Source organism: Thamnophis elegans, chromosome 7 (genome assembly GCF_009769535.1).
Source record: "Thamnophis elegans isolate rThaEle1 chromosome 7, rThaEle1.pri, whole genome shotgun sequence".
Lineage (NCBI taxonomy): Eukaryota > Metazoa > Chordata > Lepidosauria > Squamata > Colubridae > Thamnophis > Thamnophis elegans.
The window spans coordinates 45,826,623-45,841,856 of record NC_045547.1 but is presented as its reverse complement, the minus strand read 5'-3'; the positions used below and the strand labels follow the sequence as shown (position 1 = coordinate 45,841,856).

General features: G+C 37.3%; 1 non-coding gene across 1 annotated transcript; it reads right to left on the bottom strand.

Annotated features, from left to right (window-relative positions):
• Positions 1-248: 248 nt before the first annotated feature.
• Positions 249-362, bottom strand: LOC116511916. Its single transcript, XR_004255788.1, has one exon. It is a non-coding gene; the product is annotated as a U5 spliceosomal RNA (small nuclear RNA).
• Between the last annotated feature and the right edge of the window lie 14,872 nt (positions 363-15,234).

Below are 15,234 nucleotides of genomic sequence, written 5' to 3'. Positions count from 1 at the left end.
TATCTATCTATCTATTTATTTATTAGACTTATATACCGCTTCATAGGGTTTTCAGCCCTCTCTAAGCGGTTTACAATTTTTTTTAGCAAATTGAGTCAGCAACTTGCCCCCACAGTCCGGGTCCTCATTTCACCCACCTCGGAAGGATGGAAGGCTGAGTCGACCTTGAGCCGGTGAGATTTGAACCGCTGAACTGCAGATCACAGTCAGCTAAAGTGGCCTGCAGTACTGCACCCTAACCACTGCGCCACCTCAGCTCTTCAGGCCTCAAAAAATTAATCGAAACTCATAAATGTTCCTCTCCACGGAAATCTTTAGTAAAAGGCAACAGATTTATACAATCTGAAGAGAGACCTTTGGACTCTAAAAGTCTCTGGGCATTGGTGTTGCAGAAAATGACAAGCTTTAGACTTCTCAGGATACAGGAAAAGTTTATTTGGCAGCCAGGTTCAGAAAGCTAGCCCATGGCTAGCATTGCAAGTTCATTATCGAAGCACGCGTTCTTATACATTCTCAAAGGTAGCGTAACACGGAAACACTTAACTCATTTCTTAGTGGTTACCTTGAGGAGAAAGCCTTATAAGGAGATGGGGTCTTACTTCTCCTTTTGTTATCGGTACTGAGTACATGTCTCTAAGCGAACTTTAGCTGACCCTTGTGGTCTTGTGAGACTATTGAACTCTGTGGTTAGGCACTGTTCTTTTGCAAGCTGCAACTCTGCCTATGTGGATTTTTAATATAGAAGTAAGGGGTCCTGAGAGGCTGTCCATCCTGACCCAGTAGGTTTCACACTTAATGTCCAAATCTCACTTTACGTCCTACTTTATTGGGACAGCACAACCATTTGGTCTGTCAGGAATTAAGGCATACATCTAGATCAGTGGTTCCCAACCTTTTTTGGCCATGCCCCATCTACATAAAGCATTTCTAAAATCCTGATGCCCCCCCCCCCGACATATAACTCTTACTTTACTCAAAATGTGAACTCTACTCACACGGAAGAAGCCTAAAAGGCCATTAACTTGGTTTAAACAAGGTTCAAATTGCCCCCATTAAAAATCAAATTGACCCCCCTGTGAGGCGTGGGGCCCACGTTGGGAACCACTGATCTAGATATTACCAGATTGCTGAAAATACCTGTCTGCCATTGGGTGACCTTGGGTGAGCCTGTTATAGGTGTGAAATAGAAAAGGACAGGAGTTCCTCAAAATGTGGCAGAGAGGTCAGCCTTTTTTGATTGTCAATACAACTGGAATCAATCATGAAAAAAGGAAAATATCTATTTCAAAAAAACAGTCTCTCCATTATCAAATCCCAAAGTTGTTCCAAATGGATATCCTGCTTGAGAGATTAGAAGGATTAAGTGAATTGCCCCATCATTCACAAAAAAGGATCATGCTGTCTCATTACTAAATTCTGGTCTGAAACCCAACTGAAAATACTCCAGGTAATCCATTTCCTCCATTTCCCTGGAATGGTAGCTCAAGCACCTTCTTAACAACCTTTCCTAACTAGGGAAGCTGGAAAATTGTTCAATATTATTTGAGCCACAGATGGTTTCTTGCAGAAGGAATGTGATTTAAAGAAGAAGAGGATTCCTTGGCCACAGAAAGGAATTTTGTGGGGATTTTTTCTCTTTTACCATTAATATTTTTAAAGCAATTAAAATAAAATGACATCTACATAAAGCCTCTGGGTGAGAACATGCCTCAGTTTGGGATGAGGTGCCATCACTGTCACGATAACAATTGACTATCTATCAAAACTGGGCTGACTAGGAAATGTCAATGGCTGGTGGCTTTGGAAGCCTGGATAGGAAGGAACAATATCAGACTTGACAAGACTGAGCAGCTGTGGGTGTTTAGAGTATTTGAATCAGGAAATATTTCCTAAATTACCACTGATATGCAACTTGGGGGTTTTCTTGGGCTTACAGCCCCTGCTCAAGAAACAGGTAATAATTTGACCAGGAAGGCTTTTGTATAAATTCTTCTAGTCTAGGGTATCAATGGTACCCATACCTGGACTGGGAGGCAGTGACTTGGGCCTTGTGTTTGGACTACTGTAATGTGCTGTGTTTGGACAGCATTCTGAAGCTACAGGTGGTACAGGAATGCAACAGCAACTGCAATTATGACCTGCCATGGTACGTCTATATTGCATCTCTGATGCGTGAGCTTGCACAGATTACAATAGGTATCCAGATGCAATTCAAGACACTGGCTATCTTCTATAAAGCTTTTTATAGCATAGGGCCTGGTTATGCGAGGGACTACTTGTCTTCTATAGTTTCTTCCCATCAGTGGTGGGTTGCAGGCGGTACACCCTGGTACGGGCTTACCGGTGCCTGCTGGGAGCACCAGGTACCATTCTGGTACAGTGCTCTGGAGTCCCACCCGCCCGCCATTCTTACCTGTATTTGAGCTCTTTGGCACTTCCGTGCATGCGCATGGAGCGTACGATGCCTGCGTGATGCTCCATCGAGCAGCTGGAGCATTGTGGAGGCATCGCGGAGCATTGCAGGAGGTAAGGACGCATGCGTGCTCTGCGCACATGTACGCGAGTGCTGTGCGCGTTCATATGGTGGACGACGGATGCTGTTGCACCGTACCGGTTGCACCAGGATCTGGAACCCACCACTGCTTCCCATCCTATATAATGTAGCAGAATTGGATTGATCCAAGTTCCATTGTAATCTGATGAGACCCAGGAGGTGAACCCACTCTGTCATAGCACCTGTTCTAAAATGACAGGCTCCAAGACATCCATATGCTCCCTCCTCCAAACAGATCTCATTTAATTAAACTCTTCCCCAGGCCTTGGACTAATTTTGATAGCAGAACCCTCATGATTTGTGAGATTTTGTTATTACTTTCCAGATTTTTTTTCCTGTACTGTTCAGATAATATTAACACTTTTATATTGTATAGTGTCCAGAGTCACAATGGAGTGAGACAGCCTATAAATTTAATTAATAAATAAAATAGAAATTATAACCATTTTCCATAGTTTTATACAGGGAATATGCCCTCTGTAATTAATAAAATTTAATTTATACCTACCATTTAGATGAGAGGGTGCATCTTAGTAGTAACAAATATGTTTTTCAAGCAAAAGTAGCCAAATATAATCATTAATAATTCCAGCTATAATTAGAAAATATTATAATCTAAATGCCTGGTTATTATACATTTGACAATTCACCAGCTGATATTATTCTGCTAGACAAATGCTAGATCAATATTTTACATGCTTATTTGTCTCACATAGCTTGAGGATTCTTGTGTGTTAAAGTGTATCGGATTGCATCCAAGCCTTTAGGTATAATCTTACTAAGTTTAGTAAGGAATCTATCAAATATAAAAATGTTTCAGTAACAAAATGTTTCTACTTCATTTGTTAGTCAGAGATTAATCCAAAATGAAAAGTACTTTGCAGCACAAATTAATGATGTGGTTTAATTTTTGTTTCATAATCTTTTTTTAATTATTCAGCCTAGATATCTTGCTAAGTATGCTATAAATGGACACCCAATGGATAGCATTTATTTATTTTACAGCTTAATGCAGATAATGTTTTAACCTTTAATAGTAAAGTCAGCACACTCTGGTTTATAAAGGAAATAGCACTCATTACTATTGTTCAGGGTCAGAATAATATTGAAGCTAAATAGCATCTAGATGCCTTTGTAGCACCTAAGATCTATCCAAATTAGTGGAATGGGAATGAATAATTTGAAAGTCTCCTGATTTTGTAATTTTCTTTCTTTTTCTCTTTCTTTTCCTTTCCTCCATTCTGCTACTCCAAGTAGAAATATAGATGGCTCAGCCAAAAGGAGATGTGTAGACTTTTCTACAATACTCATCATCTCCCCAGAGAAAATATTTACTTTGTGTGTAACATACACAATTTCCTCTTTGGGGCTTTATTATTCCTAATTAATTATATAATCAATATCCAGAAGCATCGTCCATTTTTTCAAAAGTACTGCAATGTGCAGCTTGGCTTTCTTTATGCTTACCAGGAATACATCCCTATTTATTTAATAGTGCTTATTCCTAAAGGATCCAAAGGATTGCATCCATGCAAAAAAAAAAGAAGGCTGCTTCTTCTGCAATAGTGTCATTTAATATGCAGGGACTACTAGCCACCAAGAATTTCACCACTGACTGAAATTGGAGAAATACAGATCTTTTCTTTTGTAGATAGGGTTAGGTTTAGAGGTTAGAAGCTTAGGCATATGGAATAGCAGAACGTAATATGGCAAAGAACATTCAACACTACACAAGGGGGAGAAGAAATTAATGTGTGTGTCATTTTATTCATATAGACTAGACAGAAAAGCATCTATCTATTACATGTTTCTTTACCACTTTGTAGCTTTCCTTGTAGCCCACATTTTACTTCAATTTGCTTGCCTCCCATAATGGAAATATTATAGATGTATAATCAATATCTACATACAGTGAAACACAAGGTTAAAGTACACTGGTTTAATGGACTCGGGATACAATTCTTTTTGTGCAAAGTCAAGGTCAGATTGAAATCTAAATCTAAGTGATACCATTTATAACAATCACACATATAAACATGGTGAAAATCTACACAAATGGTGACACACATTCCAATTTAACTGAATTCATCCAATATTCCTCTCCTGACTGACCCATTAAAATAAAGCTGTTCTGCATATCTAAAGTAAAATATATCATTGAAAGTTTTAAAGAGAACATAAAAGTTTATCGAGAATATTTAAGATGTAACACAAACTTATACAGAAATGAATAAAGAAAGAGAAAAAAAGAAAGGTGCAGAAAGAAAAGATAAAAAGAAATAGAAAAAGTTTCTGGTTTCCTTTGTAACAAATACAAGTATAGTATCATTTGTTTAGTGAAAGTTTGAAATTACAGCAGCACTGAAAAATAGTGACTAATAACCTGTCCTCACACTTATAACCACCAAAACATCCCCATTATCACATGATATGAGCATTCCATTTATATTCCATGTTAAGCATTTGTACTCCATAATAAAGTCAAATATTTAGGACAGAATTTGTAACCATCCTTTTCAGATTCCTGTTGGGTCTGTTGTTGTTTTTAATGTCATCTCTTCTATCATCTCCATTTAAATATCCTCCAACTCTTTTTAATTTTTTTATAGAAACTCTTGTCTTTTCAATAGAATTCAAATGAAATACTGTTATTTAATACAAAAATCTCCCTTCAAAATGGGATATTTTTCTGCCTCAATCTTTTAGTCATGAAAAAATATTCTTACATAGGTCTAATAGTATAATTATATTTTTATTATCAATTTTAGTCATATTAAAATGGTATTGCAAAACTTGACGTTTTGTCTTCTTCCTCACAAAATACACTAAAACATCCCTTGGAACATTTCTTGTTCTTGAAAATCTTGAATTTATTCCATAAACTTTATTTATTTATGTCTTTGCATTCAACTCTTCAAAATCCACCCAAATTGCCAAAGCTTTTATAATATTTTATTGAATATTTTTATCAAAAACCTCAGGAATAGCTCTAAAGCCTGGAAAAGACTTCGACATCGACATGTATGCCAGGGAACATATGCATCTGTCATTCAGAGTTGGTTACATAACTGTTACATTAATATATCTGTGAAATTAACATTCTGGCTCAAACAACAAAGAATAGAATAGAATTGGCCAAGTGTGATTGGATACATAAAGAATTTGTCATTGGTGCAGATGTTTTCAGTGCACATAAAGAAAAATAAAATACATTCATCAAGAATCATAAGATACAACACTTAGTGATAGTCATAGGTTACTAATAAGCAATCAAATCATACTAGGAAACAAATAAAATAATCTAAATTGTAAAGATAAAACAAATGGTTATAGCCATAAGTGGGAAGAGATAGGTACTGGGAAGGATGAGTAGAATAATAGCAATACAGTCTTAGTAAATAATTTGACAGTATTGTGGGAATTAGTTGTTTAGCAGAGTGATGGCATTAGGGGGAAAACTGTTCTTGTCTCTAGTTGTTCTGGTGTGCAATGCCTTATAGTGTCATTTTGAGGGTAGAAGTTGAAACAATCTATGTCCAGGATGTGAGGGATCTGTAGATATTTTCACAGCCCTCTTTTTGACTCGTGCAGTACACTGGTCCTCAATGGAAGGCAGGTTGGTAGCTAGAAAACATAGTCAGATTGACCAATCAGCATGCAGGACAGGACACGCATTTCCACGCAACATGTAATTGAGATTTAGGAAGCGTGCACATTGGCCTTTCTGCACCCTTCTGCAACCTAAACTTACCCATCAACCCCTTCACAGTGTAAATATGCATCAATGTCTACAAACAGTTGCAGACAAGTCTAAATGAAGCCTTAATTTCAAACAGAATTATTTCTATCTCAACTCCCATAGAGCCTGATTATCTAATTCTCTTTCTAATTGTCTATCTATAATTTTTGTCTTATGTTCCAAAATTTCCAGGTTTACACAGACTCTTCCATTTTTAACTTATTCTTTCGTCTCCTTTAATATTTACAAGTCTTTCTTTTTTCAAAAGTTGAAAAATTTAGTTTCAAGTGACTCAGTTTACTGCCAAGATGGTCAGACATTTTCTGAAGTAAATCTGATATAATTCTTCTCTCTGTAGGCTGTTCTAGTGATCCCCTCCTCCCATCCACTCATGTGTTGTGCTGAGTTTTGTTATTATAGTGTGATCCAAAAGTGAAAGTGTCTCAAACAAGAGGGAAAAAACACCTCCTCTTTTTTCCTTTTTTATTTTTCTCTCCCTTGATGCTTTCGCTCATAGGCACACAACGTACTCATACACTTATACACAATGTACTCATACACTTATCTTTTGTTTTACAAAATTTTAATAATAGACAGAAAATATTCCTACAAAGGCTCAATTTACTTTCCTAATGTAATTATAATTTATTCCAAAGTATTTTCATTAAAAATAATTTTTTAGAAATAACTATTCACTTTGTCAACTTTCAAACTTTCTTAAATCATCACTGTGTTAAGCTTTTTAGAAACTGCTTTGGTCGCGCTGACCGATGATCTCTGCCGAGCCAAGGATAGAGGATATTCCTCTATCCTGTTGCTTCTTGACCTCTCAGCGGCCTTCGATACCATCGACCGTGGTATCCTTCTGCGCCAACTGGGGGAGGTGGGAGTGGGAGGCACTGTTTTACGGTGGTTCTCCTCTTACCTCTCAGACAGGTCGCAGTCGGCGTTGGTTGGAGGACAGAGGTCGACCCCTAGGCCCCTCAAATATGGGGTGCCGCAGGGTTCGGTCCTGTCCCCCCTCCTATTTAACATCTACATGAAGCCGCTGGGTGAGATCATTTGCCGGCATGGGATTAAACACCACCAATATGTGGACGATACTCAACTGTATCCGTCCGCCCTGTGCCAACTCAGCGAAGCAGTGGAAGTGATGTGCCAGTGCCTGGATGCTGTTAGGGTCTGGATGGAAGTGAACAAGCTGGCACTCAATCCAGACAAGACTGAGTGGCTATTGATGTTTCCTCCCAAGGATAGTCCAGACTCTCCATCTATTAGCCTGGGGGTGAAAGTTTACACCCCTCAGAGAGGGCCCGCAACTTGGGTGTCCTCCTAGATCCTCAGCTGACATTAGAACATCATTTGTCGGCTGTGACCAGGGGGGCCTTTGCCCAGGTTCGCCTGGTGCACCAGTTGCGGCCCTATCTGGACCAGGAGGCACTTTGAATGGTCACTCATGCCCTCGGCACCTCAAGGCTCGATTACTGCAACGCACTCTACATGGGGCTGCCCTTGAAGAGTGTTCGGAGACTACAGTTGGTCCAGAATGCAGCTGTGCAAGTGATATCGGGTGTACCTCGGTACACCCATGTTACACCTATCCTCCGCGAGCTGCACTGGCTCCCTATTGGTCTCCGGATGCGCTACAAAGTGCTGGTGATTACCTTTAAAGCCCTACATGGCCTTGGACCTGGATATCTGAGAGACTGCCTCCTGCTACATACCTCCCAATGACCGATAAGAACTCACAGGCTTGGCCTCCTCCGGGTGCCATCGACTGGACAATGCCGGCTGGCGACCACTCGGGAGAGAGCATTTTCTGTAGCTGCTCCGGCTCTGTGGAACAATCTACCCGCGGAGATCCGGACCCTTCCCACGCTCGCGGCCTTCCAAAAAGCCACCAAAAACTGGCTGTTCCGGCAGGCCTGGGGTTATTGATCTATAAATCAGGTCCAACCCCTAGCTAAGCCAAATGTATGTTGTGTTTTTTAAACTGTTTTTGTTTCTCTCCCATATTGTTATTTTAATTTATCACGTATTTGTAAGCCGTCCGGAGTCCTCCGGGATTGGGTGGCATATAAGCTCATTAAATTACGAATTATGAAATTACGAAAAAATATACTAGTCTCTAAGTCTTTAAAACTTCCTTTAGTTTCTAATCAAGAAACACTTCATTTAGATGGGCCCACCAACCAGCAGTATCTATTGCAGCAAAGTAACATGCAGAACCAAGAGTTTGTGACTATATCCTCAGCGTAATGAATGATAGAGTCAGCTCGATTAAACAATTATCCTAGTGGCTTAGAAATGGGAATGGGGTACCTCCAAAGATTTAAAGAAAATATAATGTGCTGGAAAACACATAAGGACATCTTTTCAACACTAGTCCATATATTAGTCTTTTCATGCATTTATCTCCCAAATAAAGCATTGCTGGGTAAATCTATATTACAATAATATCCTGACCCCTCCAGCATTATGTATTATGACTTTTGTTCAGTATTCATTTTCATAATATTGAAATGAAGATGTTCTGTAAGAACAGCAACAAAACAAATCTCTTGAGCTCTAAATAGAATCCTGAAATCCTTTGAAGTCTTGGTGATGAAAAATGTTTTGTTGCTCATGAATGCCTATGAGCTTTCATTTGTTCAACTGTCCTATAAGAGAATCTCATCCTATTGTTGAATGTTGGAGCACTTAGAAACCTTTCAGTAAATTAGCTTATTCAAAATAAACCCCCCTCTCTCTTTTAGTTTTGCTTATGTCTCTAGCTCCTTAAATTCATTTCTTCTTGTGCATTATATCTCTTGCATACTTTTGCTAACAATGAAAAGGAAAATTTGTTCTTTCATTTGATTTGAGATGGTAAGCTGCTATGTTTTCATACTCAGTTTTCCAGGAAGCTGAAAAGTTTTGCTTGTACACCAACAGCAAATGCAGATATTGGAGAAATAATCAGTCATTATGGATTATGTTCACAGATCAGGACCCTAAAGTAATATGCTTGCTGATTTGTGCTCTCCTGAGAAGAGGAACAAACACAACATTTCATACAGGGTGACAGAGATCTAGCTGCAGGAGGAATGATCTATTTATATGACAAAGAACTAAACTATACATTTGCAAAGTCAAACAACAACCTTGAAGCAAACTACTATAAACAACTATCACTAATAATGCTGAATCGGTCATTTTAATATGAGCAGGTTATAGTTTTTTGCAGCAATATATTAACCAAAAGGCTGCCACTGAGTAATTTGGATGTTAAAAAATTAATAGTGCTTTAAATATAAGATTTTTTAAAGAGACCCTCACTGATTCTGTCAACTCTAATACGGAGTCTACCATCAACATCTTCCAAGTTTGTAAAATGCTGTTGAGCACAGGGGACACTCTTGAAATAGTTATTTCTCAAGGAGAGTTGAGAATGCACCATAATTACATAATAGAATTTGGGAGTAACTAAGTAAATCTTCCTGCAAGCTAAAATGAATGATGAAAACTATTCCTACTCAAGTGAAACATTAACAATCAGAATTATCACATTTTATCTCAGTAGAACTAAGAGGAAGAGAGGCTGCTCATCATTCCTTCTTTGTCAAAACATAAACGTAAGCATATTGCATAACATTGATTGATATATGTAATGCACTAGGTTTTTTTTAATACTCCTGCTCCCAGAAATGAGCCATATGTGATTTTGTTGCAAGTTAGGCACTTGGTGAAAATATTTTTAATCATCATTGAGAGCATGATGACATTTGTACTACATATATCTATTGTTATACAATGTAATGCTATATATTATTAGATTATATGTGATTAGCTTATTTGTCCTTATTTTTTAATTGTGCATACCTGGAGAGGTGTTATATTAGTGATATCAACAATAAACAATCACTAAAATGTCCAGCACAGTACAATAAAGAATATTCAGTAATACATAAATGGATAATGATATAAGAAAACAGACAAGAGTATCTACCGTTGGGATTCATTTTGAGCACTTTCATGTCTTTCTGTTTCTATTTCTGTAGGTTCACTGTACAGAGCTCAGTAATCTGACATAAATTTTTATTGTTTTCCTTTTACCATTTTTTTCTAAATCAGGAGTATCCTGTATCTTGCATCAACCTTATAACTCTGCCCCATACAAATGTGTTTGCTGATAATGATTATGTAGGAATGCCTTTTTAAAAAAATCTTCATTCCATTTCCTGTATTCTTCTTCCATGTCTGATATTTCAATGTATTCTTAAATGTTTCTTTAGGCCATCTTTTCTATAGCCTCACAAGAAAATGAATAAATGTGGGGAAGTTGTTATACCAATGTTGCTGCACTGCGAACAGGTGCCAAAGCTGCTAATTTGGGACTTGGGAATCCCTTGATTGCACTTAGGAAATAACACAGGTTCAGATTGTTTGGTGCCTCCAGCCTTCAGTCAAAGTGGTCGATAAGAAACTGTACAAGAAATTTTATTACTTTTTTTGGGATATCAGAGAAGGGATTTGTTGGAAAGCCAAATGTTGTGAGAAAATGTCAAATCTGAAAATGACAGAAACAGACATCTTTTCTTTAATAAAATATTATGAGCTATGGAAGCTCAAGTGAGAACTTTATCACAACTTTCATTAAAAGCCATGTAGAAACCCAGAGTATTATAGAGATATGTAATATTCTCATGTTCTGTAAAGGTAAAGGTTCCCCTTGCACATATATGCGAGTCATTCCTGACTCTAGGGGGCAGTGCTCAATTCCATTATAAAGCCGAAGAGCCAGCGCTGTCCAAAGACATCTCCATGGTTATGTGGCCAGTATGACTAAACACCAAAGGCGCTGTAACAGTAAGAGTACAGTTACATTCCCACCAAAAGTGGTCTCTATTTTTCTACTTGCATTTTTACATGCTTTCGAACTGCTAGGTTGGCAGAAGCTGGGACAAGTAACAGGAGCTCACTCCGTTATGTGGCGCTAGGCATTCGAACTGCCGACCTTTCTGATTGATAAGCTGAGTGTCTTAGCCACTGAGCCACCGTGTCCCTCTTGTTCTGTAGCCTAAAGGAAATTGGCCCCATTTGAGATAAGCACTGTAATGCAAACTGCAGAAAAAGAGTAAGAAATACTAAGCAAAAGAAATTAAAGACATGAAATAAAAAAGGAAAGGAAATAAAGCTAAATCTAATGTACACATTATTCACTATACCTGCCCATGTTTTTTTAAGTATCTTTGTTTCCACCTTAAATCTAACACCTCTAATGAAGCATTCATATATACATAAATACATAAAACAATTTTAAAAATCTGTATACTTTTATCTTTTAACAGTTCTTTGTTCTCTTTAATTGCATTCTTAATTATGATCAGTCAAGGCTTTCACAAAATACTTGTTATAAAGACCGAGAATATATAGAGGAGGTTATCAGTTTTTCTTGTACTATATGCAGCATATGCTGCTAAGTCAGGTTCTCATATTTTGCTTTGTGTGCCATAAAAGCTATCAAACTTAGATTTATTCCAAGCATTCTCAAGCTATTCTAAGAAAGCTAGATTTATAAATTAGAAACAATCCTGCAAGCAAACATTTATTGTTCACATCCCACCCAATTAAATGGTGCATGCAGTGTACTGACATAAACCTAGAATGAGTTATCAGAGGTTGAAAATTAGAGCCTGACCTAATTTCCTTTGCTTGTGCTGCTATAAGGATGAAAGTTTTAAAATAAAAACAATAAGCCATTGAAATAATTGTACATAAATCATACACTGTGCTCTCTAATTCATGTTCCATTAAGACTTTCCTGACAAAACTCCCCTTTGCATTATTGTCCCAGGATTTTGACCAATGGAAATTGTTTTGTTTGTCTGCTAAGGACTATAGAATATATAAAAAACTATATTTAGATTTTCCACACTGGTATCTATGAACTAGTTTTTCATTGGAAACATAGAAATACGAAATGCAAGCTTAGTCCAAACCAGAGGTGGGTTCCTACTGGTTTGAACTGGTTCGGCCAAGTAGGTAGTAACTCAGCCAGCCATGACTCTGAACATGCGCAGAAGCAGTTTTTCACTACTGCACCTGCGTGCATAGCATGCATCAAGCGCATGCGCCCGAAGCACATCCCTGAGCGAATCAGCAGTAACAGAAGCCAGAATCCACCCCTCGTCCAAACTACTTGTTAACACTGCATTCAGATTTCAGACAGTATTTGTAAAACAATCATTCTGTTTGCCATGTGAATCCCCATGTTTCAATATCATAAAGAAAATAATGGAGTACTTTCTTTTTGATGTGCTATTACATTTCACCATATGATTCCTATCAATGCTTGATTAAAGTCTTCTAATGAATAACCTATTAATTCCTCTCCTATGCTATCACTGCTTTCAGTTTTTAGTCACAGGAATTTTATAGATATCTAGTGTCAACTAGATTAATCATGAGGATGCACAAAATAAATCAAAACTTCCATTTCATGAAAATGAATCATATTGCTCTTTTCTTTTCACATAGTTAATAAAAAGAGCACGACTTCAGATTAACTATTAAGAAGAAACCTAAGCACCAGATATTTTAGCAGGCTAAGAAAAACATCAGCTAATTTCCTCTAAGAGAAAACTGAAATCATTACCTACATGAAGCTGTAATCAATGCAGTATTTAGGCCTTGGATGGATGTAGTATTGTATTACATTGTTTTGCTATTTACAATGCATTCATGTAAATTCCCAATTGATCAATACAATACAATACAATACAATACAATACAATAAAATACAATAAAATACAATAAAATACAATAAAATACAATACAATAGCAGAGTTGGAAGGTACCTTGGAGGTCTTCTAGTCCAACCCCCTGCCTAGGCAGGAAAGCCTATACCATTTCAGACAAATGGCTATCCAACATCTTCTTAAAGACTTCCAGTGTTGGGGCATTCACAACTTCTGGAGGCAAGCTGTTCCACTGATTAATTGTTCTAACTGTCAGGAAATTTCTCCTCAGTTCTAAGTTGCTTCTCTCCTTGATTAGTTTCCACCCATTGCTTCTTGTTCTACCCTCAGGTGCCTTGGAAAATAGTTTGACTCCCTCTTCTTTTGGCAACCCCTGAGATATTGGAACACTGCCATCATGTCTCCCCTAGTCCTTCTTTCTATTAAACTAGACATACCCAGTTCCTGCAACCATTCTTCATATGTTTTAGTCTCCAGTCCCCTAATCATCTTTGTTGCTCTTCCCTGCACTCTTTCTAGAGTCTCCACATCTTTTCTACATCGTGGTGACCAAAACTGAACGCAGTATTCCAAGTGTGGCCTTACCTTTTGATTATAAAGTGGTATTAACACTACACCATGATCTTGATTCTATCCCTCTGTTTATACAGCCTAGAACTGTGTTGCCTTTTTTGGCAGCTGCTGCACACTGCTGACTCATATTTAAATGGTTGTCCACTAGGACTCCAAGATCCCTCTCACAGTTATACTGTTGAGCAAGGTACCACCTATACTGTACCTGTGCATTTCATTTTTGTTGCCTAAATGTAGACCCTTACTCTTTTCACCATTGAATTTCATTTTATTAGATAGTGCCCAATGTTCAAGTTTGTGAAGATCCTTCTGTATCTTTAGCCTATCTTCTGGAGTGTTGGCTATTCCTGCCAGCTTGTTGTCATCTGCAAATTTGATGAGTTCCCCATTTATTCCCTCATCCAAATCATTGATGAAGATGTTGAAGAGTACTGGGCCCAAAACAGATCCTTGGGGTACTCCACTGCATATTTTCCTTCATGAAGATGCAGTTCCATTGATGACTACACATTGAGTGCGGTTGGTCAGCCAATTATGAATCCATTTGGTGGTGATGCTGTCTAACCCACATTCTTCTACTTTATCTAGTAGTAGGTTATGGTCTACCTTATCAAATGCTTTACTGAAGTCCAAGTAAACTATATTTACGGCATTCCTCTGGTCCACTAATTTTGTCACATTATCAAAGAATGCAATAAGATTAGTCTTGCATGATCTGTTTTTGACAAACCCATGTTGGCTTTTGGCTATTACTTTGTTCAATTTTAGCACACTGGGGAAGCAGCCTTTCAGGATTGCCTAAAACTTTATTTTTTTTCCAAATCAAATCAATGTAAAACCTAAACTGAACATTCATAGGTTCTCTAATAGTTGATCAAAGATTGCTCAGATATGTTGTAAGGAAATTCAAGCCAATAGGAATTATGCTGTGTTTTAGTATTTTTCATGCATTAATAACTTTTGAATGTCTAATAAATCATGAAAAGGAATCAACCCTCTATGATCTTTTCAATTGATTGTTTGATACTCAATCTAATCATTTATTGCTATGGATCTCAAATCTATTTGAAATATTAATTACACCAATTATACTATATATACAAACATATTCTATCTTTTTTTTCATAGTCCCATGTCAAAAACATTGATTTAAGCCTCAGTAAAAATCGAAAGAAGTAACAGATGCCAATGTCATCTGCACATTCTTCCAAAATCATGTAGAGGGACAAATTCCATAAGCTTTTTAAAGTGGTACTTGACAATCACCAAGTTATGTTTACATTTCTCAATCTTAGAGATTTAATGAATCCTGAGTTACAAAAATAACTGGGATTGTGGCTTGAAATGACTGTATTGAAACAGAGCACTAATTTGTTACGTCCATAAATAAATCCCCTTAGCAGATAAAAGCGTTGAAATCACAATCAGCATTGAATATTTCATATGCTACTTGGCTGCTTGTTTAGCTCTTAAAACAAACTTTTAGCAAATACATATTATTTAACTAAAATATTCTTTTAATTCCCTTTGTCTATGCAACATGCAATTTCAGAGGATTTATAGATAACATCATGATTCCAAATCTGGTTAATCTAATTACCAAAGTATTAACTATCTCCTAAACATAA